This window comes from Hipposideros armiger, unplaced genomic scaffold (genome assembly GCF_001890085.2).
Source record: "Hipposideros armiger isolate ML-2016 unplaced genomic scaffold, ASM189008v1 scaffold_301, whole genome shotgun sequence".
Lineage (NCBI taxonomy): Eukaryota > Metazoa > Chordata > Mammalia > Chiroptera > Hipposideridae > Hipposideros > Hipposideros armiger.
Window position 1 is genome coordinate 2,343,950 of NW_017731651.1, and position 10,278 is coordinate 2,354,227.

A 10,278-nucleotide genomic window follows, 5' to 3' on the forward strand; every position below is an offset into this window, starting at 1 on the left:
GGTGACAGAGGCTCCTGCACTCGGGACACTCCCACACCTCATCCTTTGTATCTCTCCACCTGACTGTTCATCTGTGTCCTTTATCATATCCTATAATAAACTGGTAAACATGTTTCCATGAGTTCTGTGAGCTATTCCAGCAAATAATCAAATCCAAGGGGAAGAGGGCGGAGGTCATGGGAACCTCCTATTTATAACCAAGTCAGGCAGAAGTTGTGGGCAACCTGGGGACCTACTACTTGGCAGTTGGCATCTGAAGTGGGGGCAGTCTTGTGGGACTCAGTCCTTATCCTGTGGGATCTGACACTATCTCCAGGTGGACCGTGTCAGGATTGAGTTGAATTGTAGGACAATTCCTGTTGGAGTCACAGAATGGCTGGTGTGAAAAAAATCTTCTACACTTTTGGTGCCCAGACTGTCAGAAGGGAAGCGTTCCATGTGAAAGTAAAGAGAAAAGGCAGAGGAAGAGAGCTGTAGGCCTTCCCAATACAGCTCCATACACAACAGAAGGGCTAAAGTTGAAAAAAAGACCAGCAATAACAACTGTTGGTGAAGATTTAGAGCAAATTCTCACATATGACTGATGGGGATGTAACGTGATAATATTCTAGAGACATTTTGTCATTTTATTCTCAAATTTAAATATACTGACACACGACCTCATAATATCACCCTTGATATTTACCCCAAGAAATGAAAATATGTATCCACACAAAGACTTGTACACAAATGGTCATTGCAATTACGTCCATAATAGACGCAAACTAGAAGTCACCTAAACACCAGTGAACGGCACAATGGATTACACAAATTATAGTCTAGCCATACAATGGTACATTTCTCAATGATTTCAGACAATGAACTGGCAATGCACACAATTAAATAAATGAGGCAGTTTTAAAATATGTTCACAGAATTTTTTTTTTTTCAGATTCTTTGTTAGACCTTCTCTTAGATGTAAACTGGCTATCGCGGTGAACTTGCAAGCAATATAAAGCGACCCAAAGTGATATTACGCAACCTCTGTGACTAGGTCAGAAATGCTCACACAGCTTCTGCCTGGTTCTGTGACACTTGCTTTATATCCCTGAGCTGCCAAGCACGAGTTCTCACCACCCTGAGGCCACCACGCTGTGGGGAAGCCACCTATAAGTTTCCTAGACTAGAGATGCATTTGAAGCCTGTGCCAATAGCCAGCATCAACCATCAGACAGTGAGTGGCATACTCTCCAGGTGCTCTGGCTGCCAGGGATTTAGTCCCTCCCATTTTTCCGGTTGAGGCCGCAGACATCGCAGGGCTGTCCCCACTGTGCCCTGTTGAAATCCTGATCCACGGTGTCAGGGAGCATACTAAAAGTTTTCATGTCACCAAATTTTGAAGGAAGTAGTTATGCATGATAGCAACTTTCATGTTTCATTTCATTTCATGTTACTATTTCATTCAATGGTAAATGAATCTCTCAAAGATTATGCTGAGTGCAACATACTGGGCACACACAAAAAAATGCATATTGTATGATTCCTTTTACTTGAAACTAGAAAACACAAACTTAATGTACTGTGATAGAAAGCAGATCAATGATTGCCTGGGACCTGGTGTGGGGTGGGACTGACCGGAGAAGGGCGTAAAAAACAGGTAATGGAAATGTTCCATATTTTGATGGTGGCAGTGGTGACATTTGTCAAAATGCACTGAACTGTACAAGTAAGTGAATTTTATTGTATGCAAATTATGCCTCAATTTATTTGTATTTAAAAAATAGGAACCAACATACGGAGGGAATTAGGAACTACAGAAGGGTGCTATTGATATGCCAAAAAGATGGGTAGACTTCTGCAAATATTCATCCATCTAGTGGTCACTAAATAACTCATCAAATCTTAAAAAAAAAAAAATGAGGAGGGACAGACACAGGCCTTGGGCTGCTTACAATGTTTGAACACAAAATGCTACCTGCCTAATACTGAAATATCAATGATCAGGGAAAATGAACTGTTATTTGCTCATTTCCTCCTAGAAGTGTTTATGCTCTAGCAATATTTATTTCTTTTCTGTAGGAAAGGCCAGCTAGTGACTAGAGTAAGTTCTTTATTTCTGACAGCAGGTGTCACACTGGCCTCATAAAAGAGAAGGATTCTACAAGTTTTCTTAACACAGAAGAGAACAGTAATTGTTTCAAAATGGGGCTTTCAAATGCATTTAGTTCGTATCATTAACACGTTGTTAGAATTGGCATGATAATGAGTACATTTCCTCCATTGGCTAGTAATATGTAGGTTACAGTCTTGGTTGAATAAAAGTTATTGAGGAGGAAAAGGGAACACCAGCTCATCAAGTAAGTGTGTGTGTGTGTGTGTGTGTGTGTGTGTGTGTGTGTGTGTGTATGTGTGTGTGCAGAATCCATATATAATACTACAAACAGTATCCCAACTTCATTACTGTTATAATATGAAAGGATGTTACTCTTAACATAAAAAAATATGGTAACTAACCAGATGCCTGGTAAACCCCATACCTCTCACCACTGTTTCCCAGTTTCCCAGACATCTGCCCAGTTTAGCTCCCTTCCCACAGAATTTAACCCTGGAGAAGGCCAACTGAATAACAATGCCCCTGCTGGTGGGTACCCCAAGAAAACAATGGAGAATTTTGAGAACAGCAGGGCCTAGGATGGTGAAGGATGGTGGTGGGCACTGGGTGTTCGCAGATAGACACCACGGGAGGTTGTACCTTTTTTTCCTATTTGCATTTTTGGGGTAATTAGAAAGGAAATAAAGATTTCTCTCTGCTGTCTATCATAGGAGCCTGAAGCCTAGGGCCTACCGTCCTGATAATAGGCCCACAGTAGGAGCTCAATAAATGTAGGGAAAGTGAACCAGCTCCCAATCTCTGGACAATGACCATCTGCACCTTGGCAACAGACTGCAAGAAATGGCCTCTCCCAGTGGTCAGCAGAAGCTTATATCTTCCCAATCATAGAGAGGCCTGAGCTATTTAATATTGTTTGGGGGTGTTTTCCTCTCTTTTTAAGTTAAAAAAAAAAAGTAAATTAGTCCTCCGTGTATCATCTATCTCTGCACTCAGTTCTGGACCTTTCATTTTGGGCCATCATATCTTTTTTTGGTGAATATGCTTTCGTAAGCTAGGTGGTCGACATGTACTGTGTCAAAAACGATGTCCCCTGGTAGCTGGGCTGCTAAAAATGTCCTGCCATATTCCAGACATGAGTGCATCTTCCTCAAATTGATAATGTCTTCTATACATCATTTATTCCACCAGGGAAACAATATTGCTCTAAACAAACAATAAGAAAATAAAGCTTTTAAATGATCAATTATCAATGGACCTGGATTTTCTCCCCCCTGGAGACAGCCCCCTCCAGGGTCAAAGCTGGAAGGTCCAGTCTCTAAATTGAATCACTGGGCTAACGCTGTCACCTGAAGAAAGTATAGGCGATGCCACTGCCTGGGAGGGTGGAGAAGAGAGAGTGGTGGTCACATCAGCCTGGCTCTGGGTGAAAGACATGTTGACAGGAGAGTCACCACATAGCAGGATTAGGGAAGAGCAAGTCACCAGGATGTGGAAGAGGACACACATGCCAGGTCCAGATGGAATAAGGGTCAGCGGTCACCGAGCTGACTGCACAAACTGATTTAGGAATAGCCACTGGCATCTAAATGATGTGAGAGGTCAATGGAGAGCATTGGGGTTTGTAGTCCTGCAGAAAATGTACAACAAGAAAAAGCAGTATCAAAATTAGTAGGGGGAAAGCTACTAGAACTAATAAATTTGTTTAGCACGGCCATCAATTAGATCCACAGATCAATACAACAGAATAGAGAATCCAGAAAATTGACTCTCATGTATATACTTATCGATTTTTCTGTTTTTACAAATGCATCAAGGAAACTTAACACAAGCTGCTGCTGGAACAGCTGGTTATGTAGATGGAGAAAGTCAACACTGGGCCTGACCCTACACCACACACTAATGTTGACTTGAAAAGCATCATAGATCTAAATGTAAAAGTTAAATAATAACAGTCCTGGAAGAAAACATCAGAGAAACTCTTCACAACCAAGGGGGGAACAAAGATTTGTTGATACAGAGCAAACAACAAGCAAAAAACAAAAAAAAATCATTCAGATTAAGAACTTCTAACCTTGGAAAGCTAACATTAAGACAATGAAAAGGAAAGTGCCAGCCTGGAAGAAAATATTTGTATGGACAGTTGACTTTTGACCAACACAGGTTTGAACAGCACCGGTCCACTGGTACACAGAGTTTTTTCGATAAATATAGTCAGCCTTCTGTATTCCCAGTTTTCACACTCACAGACTCAACCAACCACAGATCAAAAATAGTACGGTAGTCTCTGATGGGCATCCGCACACGCAGAAGGTTGGCTATACATATTGCTCTAAGCCATTTTATATAAGTGATTGAGCATCTGAGGAGCTTGATACCTATTGGGGGGGAGGGTCTGGAACCAATTCCCTGCAGATACCAAGGGACAACTGTAGTTAAGTTTTGGGGGAGTCAAAAGTTATATGTGGATTTTTTATTGTGTGAGGGTTAGTGCTCCAACCCCCCTACACATATTGTTCAAGGGTCAACTGTGTGTGTGTGTGTACACAGGGTTAAAACAATGTATACACTTTTTAAGATAGCATCTTAAAATGTATATACATTTTTTGGCATCCCCGGTATATATACATGTATACTGGATGCCAAAAAAATGTATACACGTGGACTCTTTGGTCAACGTTGCTCAAGCAGTAGTTCGCCGTAATCAGAAGTGTCTGGATGCTGATGGTAACCACTTTGAGTCCCTCTTGTAATTGCAGAAGTCAAACGTGACTTGTGTTCATCTTTTGTTATTGGTACATATTGAGCATTACAATTTTAATAGTTTTTTCCTTTCTTAAAACGTGTATACATTTTTTTGGCACCCACTGTGTGTGTGTGTGTGTGTGTGTGTGTGTGTGTGTATGTGTGTGTGTGTGTGTGTATGACCTATCAAAACATTTGTAGTACATATATTTGACAAAGGACCTGTGTCCAGAATACTAGAACTCAAAAATGATGGCAGGTAGATAATCATAATCCAAGAGATATGTGGTCCACAGATGAGAAACGAGGCAAGGCTCCAGGCCCAGGTAGAATTAGCAAGAAAAAAACAAAGGGACAAATTATCTCGCATCTTGTGGCTCAAGGCTGAGGTTAAGGAGAAAAGAGGGACACTGTGCAGAATTTAATGAGACGGTAGCTTTCCCTTTGAGGAGAAAGGCAAAGGGAACGTTTGGTGAGCCCTAGGATAGGAGATGCCAGGGTTGGACTCATTTGAATTCTCAGGCAGAAGAGAGGTTGTCTCCCATAGATTCAGTGCTTAGTCTTGGGCTGGAACTTCCTGAAAGCCCATTCATGGAACATTCGCCTGACAGGGCTTAGGTTCCTTCCGGCTGAATGAGCTATGTTACCTGTGGGGCCTACTAGTTTGGGAAAGAGACCTTGATATTGAAAGGCTCTGACATATGTCACCCTGGAGCAAGTGATCTACCACAACCGTCTCCAGCCCAGACCTCTGATTCCTCTAATCCAGATTCTTTTCCTACTTTTCATATCCCTGGACAAGAAACCAGCTTCTCCTTAGAATCTGGCCATTCCCTTTTGTGTTCCTGGCTACAGACAATGAACCTGTGGTCAGTACCCGCTGCACAGAATCCAGGTGTCAGCTGTGCAGAATCTGCAAACACTGTCAGTGACTATCGCAGGTCATTCGGTGCCACTCAGTTGGATGAGCGAGTATGTGAGTGAGTGTGTGTGTGTGTGTGTGTGTGTGTGTGTGTGTGTGTGTGACATCAGCAGTGCCCACTGGAGACTGCTCCATTGGAGCACACCCCTCTGTCCTCCGTCTCCCTTCAAAGACTATTCTCAGGTAGAAAACTGGACAAATCTACAATGAATAAGGAAGAGTGTCTTGCAAACTGCAAACTCCAAATTTAGTTCCTCGTCAAAGGTACAACCAAGACATTGGGGTAAAATCAGAGGTCAACTACTTATTCATCCAACAGTTAACGAGAGAGCAGTTAATTCTACTGAGCTGAATGGATAAAGCTTGGCCAAAGGTGCAGCTTTCAGCCCAAGAGGATCAACTTGTTAAGATGATTTGAAGGAAATGCAGGTTGGCTGGTAGTCGAGGCTGCAGGGAGGACTTGGTTCAGGGACAGGTCCTAAGTAATCTCTCTGTGGAACTGGGTTTCTTCTCTCTGCCATGGTCACATGCCACTTAACCAACACACCCAGAGGCCTACTTAACCGGCATTCTCCGAGGGTTCTATTAGCATTTAGGATTTACAAGGATTTAGACTTGGGTTCTGCTGCTGTTCCCATTATGGCCACACGAGGGCACCCAGAGCCTTATATTTTGACCACATACACAAAGAAAGATCCCTGCCTGAGCCCCTCTCTAAGCTTCCAGACTTCAAACTAAAGCCCACCTGCCCTCACCCTGGAGTCCTCTAATCTGCTCAACAGCAGCTCATGGTCACGGGGTTCTCTTGAGATGCAAAAACAGAGAACGGCAAGAAGTCCTTGCTCCAGGAGTCTCTCCAGCCCAGCCAGACCCTGGGGGACCCCTCCCATCCTGCTCGTGGCCCTAAGGCCTGCTGGGCTGAGCAAATCTGCATTATGTTCCTGTCACTGGCTAACTCAGCCCCCGGTTCCAAGCATTTCTGTGAGGGAATCTCCCGCGGAGAAATAAGCAGCTTTCCTGCAAATTTAGCGGGAGTGCCCTGCAGATGGTTCACAGGTGGGATTCTTAGGCGTGCACGAGGATCATAAATTGAGGGGAAAAGGTTAGTAGTCAATAAGAAGGAATCGCCTACGTGGAAATAAAGAGGAGGAGTAAGGAAACGGGACGAGGTTTCTTTAAAGATAAAGATGCCCCAAGTGCTTCGGGCTGGGGTTTGTGGAGAGAGCAGGTAGCTGCACTTTAAGATGACTACAATTATGTTTGTGCTTTACACTGCTGTTTATTTCTTGCTATTATTAAGTATACAGTACAGTTAGTTTCGGGGAAAACCACTTTCATGAGCTCTGCTAAGGAAAGCCCAAGAAAGAAGCTTTTATTTTTCATTATGTAAGATCTGTTTGTAATAGAGGAGGAGTAACCATAGAAGGAATTGGTGTGGTGGGTCAGCAGAAGGAAAGTGAGTGAGCCCAGTCCAGGGGACAGGGGGACAGTCAGGGGCTCTCTTCAGAATATTTGAAGAATTGTGGGCTTTTCCTCTATGATGGAGCCTATTACTTATAAGTAATCTCTATAAAGCTGATCTAACTGCGTAGTTCTAAGTCGATTCAATAGTACTGACCTTTCAAACCTTGATTCTCTCTCTCCCAGGATACCTCCCTTAAAACACAGTATTTGCTCCACACTTTTCCATGATGTATTCTGCTATCTCCACAGCAGGTAAAGTGCTCTCCAACATGCTCCTTCACAGGTATCTCTCATGTGGTTTTTGACTCGCTTAATCTCAGTCCTGGGGAACTATCTTCTAAACCACGTTTTCCTTTTCAAACACGGGCTCCTTGCAAATTCAAAATATTTCAGCGTCTCCCTTTAAATGGTCACAGTCCTGTTCCTCACTTCCTTTTCCAAAATATACACGCTACAACTTCCCTCCTGAAGGTCTGTTCTCTTGTCGCTGGCTTTGTTCCCTTCTCCACCAAGCGGCGCCATTTGGAATCAGCAAGTTCTCTTCACCTGCCCCCCTCTTTGTACTCTAGAGCCTCTTCATTCATCACCATCCACAGAAAGCCATTTCCATCCATAACATCTTCCAAACGATGCCGCCTCCCTTCCCCTGGCCCCACGTGGCTCTCGTGTTTTTCTAGTGGCTGGTTGAACTCTGCTTTGATCACATTCACATCCATGCTCACTCCAACCTTCCCCCAAATTTCCTTTTGTTTGGGTCTATCCACGTTTGAATGGAATTCTCTGAGAAAACGTGCATGCACCATATGTCCCTTAAGTACAGCTATGTCTAAGACTTGGTTAATCAAGTTATTAAACATACAGATTCTTTTTTTAGTCTCTTTCTGGGCCAAGAAAGCAACTGCATTTTAAAAAGTTATGCTACATGAAGAGCAGGTCAGATCTATTTTCTCCTGGTCAGTTTTTATAATATGAAACCTTCCAAAGAACCCTGGGAATCAGCTTAAATGCAACCACAGCAAGTACTTGGGTGCCTTTTAACACTGAGGAAGCTGCTGGGGCTCAGTCGCTTTGCTTCTACTACTCACTTTACAGCACTTTCCTACTTCAGGGAATAAGGTGATTGGAAGAAACACGAGCAGTCACCTACTTCTCTTCCCTGATCTCTAAAAACATGTAACGTCTTTCATGGTGCTTGGTATACCTAGCTCCCTTTCACATCTATTTCCTTGTTCACCTCTTCACGGATAAGAAGATATAATTAGTCACCATTCACCCTCTGCACAGAAATGTCTTATACGTGTTACTTTATCTTTTTAAATTTATACAAAACACCAAAAAGATGTCTTGGTGCAACAGCTATTTAAATATGTGGACAATTTTCTTATATGATGATTTTAACTATTATTTTACTTCCTTATTAGTTTCAAAAATATACAAAGGGTAAATATATAATTTCCAAGTTCTAAAACTTCGGTGTACCAACTGGAAAGACAGTGTCATATCTGGGGTAACCCCCAGTTATCCATTTATGTGCTGGGTGACAGTGCTTCAATCTTTCTGAATGTCAATACTATCATCTGCAAAAGGGAAAAATTGCTAAAATGGAATGAGTGCAATGAAAATTAAATAAGATGACATGTGTGGCAAAGACCTAGTAGTGTCTGACAGCTTTTAGACTAAATATCCTTCTTCATTTAATAGTTTAACAGATCCTAAATACTCGTACATCCATCCCTCATAGAAACCCACAACATGCCTCACGGCAGTCTCGCTCAATGCCTAGAGACAACAAAAGACAGGGGAAGGAGAGTCACCCCTTTTTTCTTCCCACCTGCCTATTGAGCTAGAAGATCTCATCTTATCACCTGCCTACCTTTGGACTAAATGGCACCATCAGCTGCCCTGGTCCCCAGTGTGCAGATGGCAGATTGTTTGACTTCCCTGTCTTCATAGTCATGTGAGCTCATTTCTCATAATAAATCAATCTCACCCTCTCATATATATTATATAAACAAATACAGAGGGTGCCAAAAAAATGTATGCACATTTTAAGAAAAGAAAAAACTGTATTAAAATTACGCTGATGGTCACCACTTAGAGCACCTCTTGTAATTGCAGAAGTCAAATGTGACTTGTATTCATCTTTTGTTATCGGTATAGATTGAGCATTACAATTTTAATAGTTTCTTCCTGTCTTAAAATGTGTATACATTTTTTTGGCACCCCTTGTATATATATTTTTTCTCTATGTAAATCTAATATAGGTTTTAATATAATTTATTTAATTATAAACTTATGCAAGTTGGTTTTTAGTAATGTCTCACAACCAGCTCATAACAGTCCTGAAAATGTAACAGTTGGCACTCACGAGCCAGCACTAGTTGTCTCCAACACACCACTGCCTATAATCCTTGTAGCTCAGGCAGTTTTACTATATGAAGCCTCTACTGGAGCATGAGGGGTGTGTGTGTGTGTGGGGGGGGGAGGGGTGCAGAAGGGAGTGGGCAATGCCTAAAGAAACCTTTTTTCCTTGGAGGAATTGGCTAGAAGTTTGTATCAGACAGGCGGACAGTGGAAATATTGATGAGCCATGCCCTGGGGCGGCAGCATGGCTATCAGTGACATCTGACAATGTGGCTTCAACTGTCACACTGGTAGTGCCAAACCCAGCAATAATAGTGATGCAAGGAAGGCAGACACAGCAACACCAGCAGTCACCAGCAGGCTTTATGGAAGGCTATTCCTTTCAAAGCCCAACCTTTAGAAGTATGGATGCCAGCACAGACATCCATAGAAATTTGAAGGTTTTTGGTTTTTTTTTGTTTTCTTGAGTAACTATTAAAAAGCATTTAGAGGGCTGGCTGAGTGACTCAGTTGTTTAAGGGTTAGCTTAAGAGCGCGAGCTCTGAGCAGCAGGGCTGCCAGTTCAATTCCCACATGAGCCAGTGACGCTACACCCAAGCTGAGCTGCCACTGAGCTGCCAACAGGTGGCAGGATGGCTCAGCTGGTGTAACAACAAGATTGCCTGTTCGATGGTGGGCTACGCCCACCCACAAC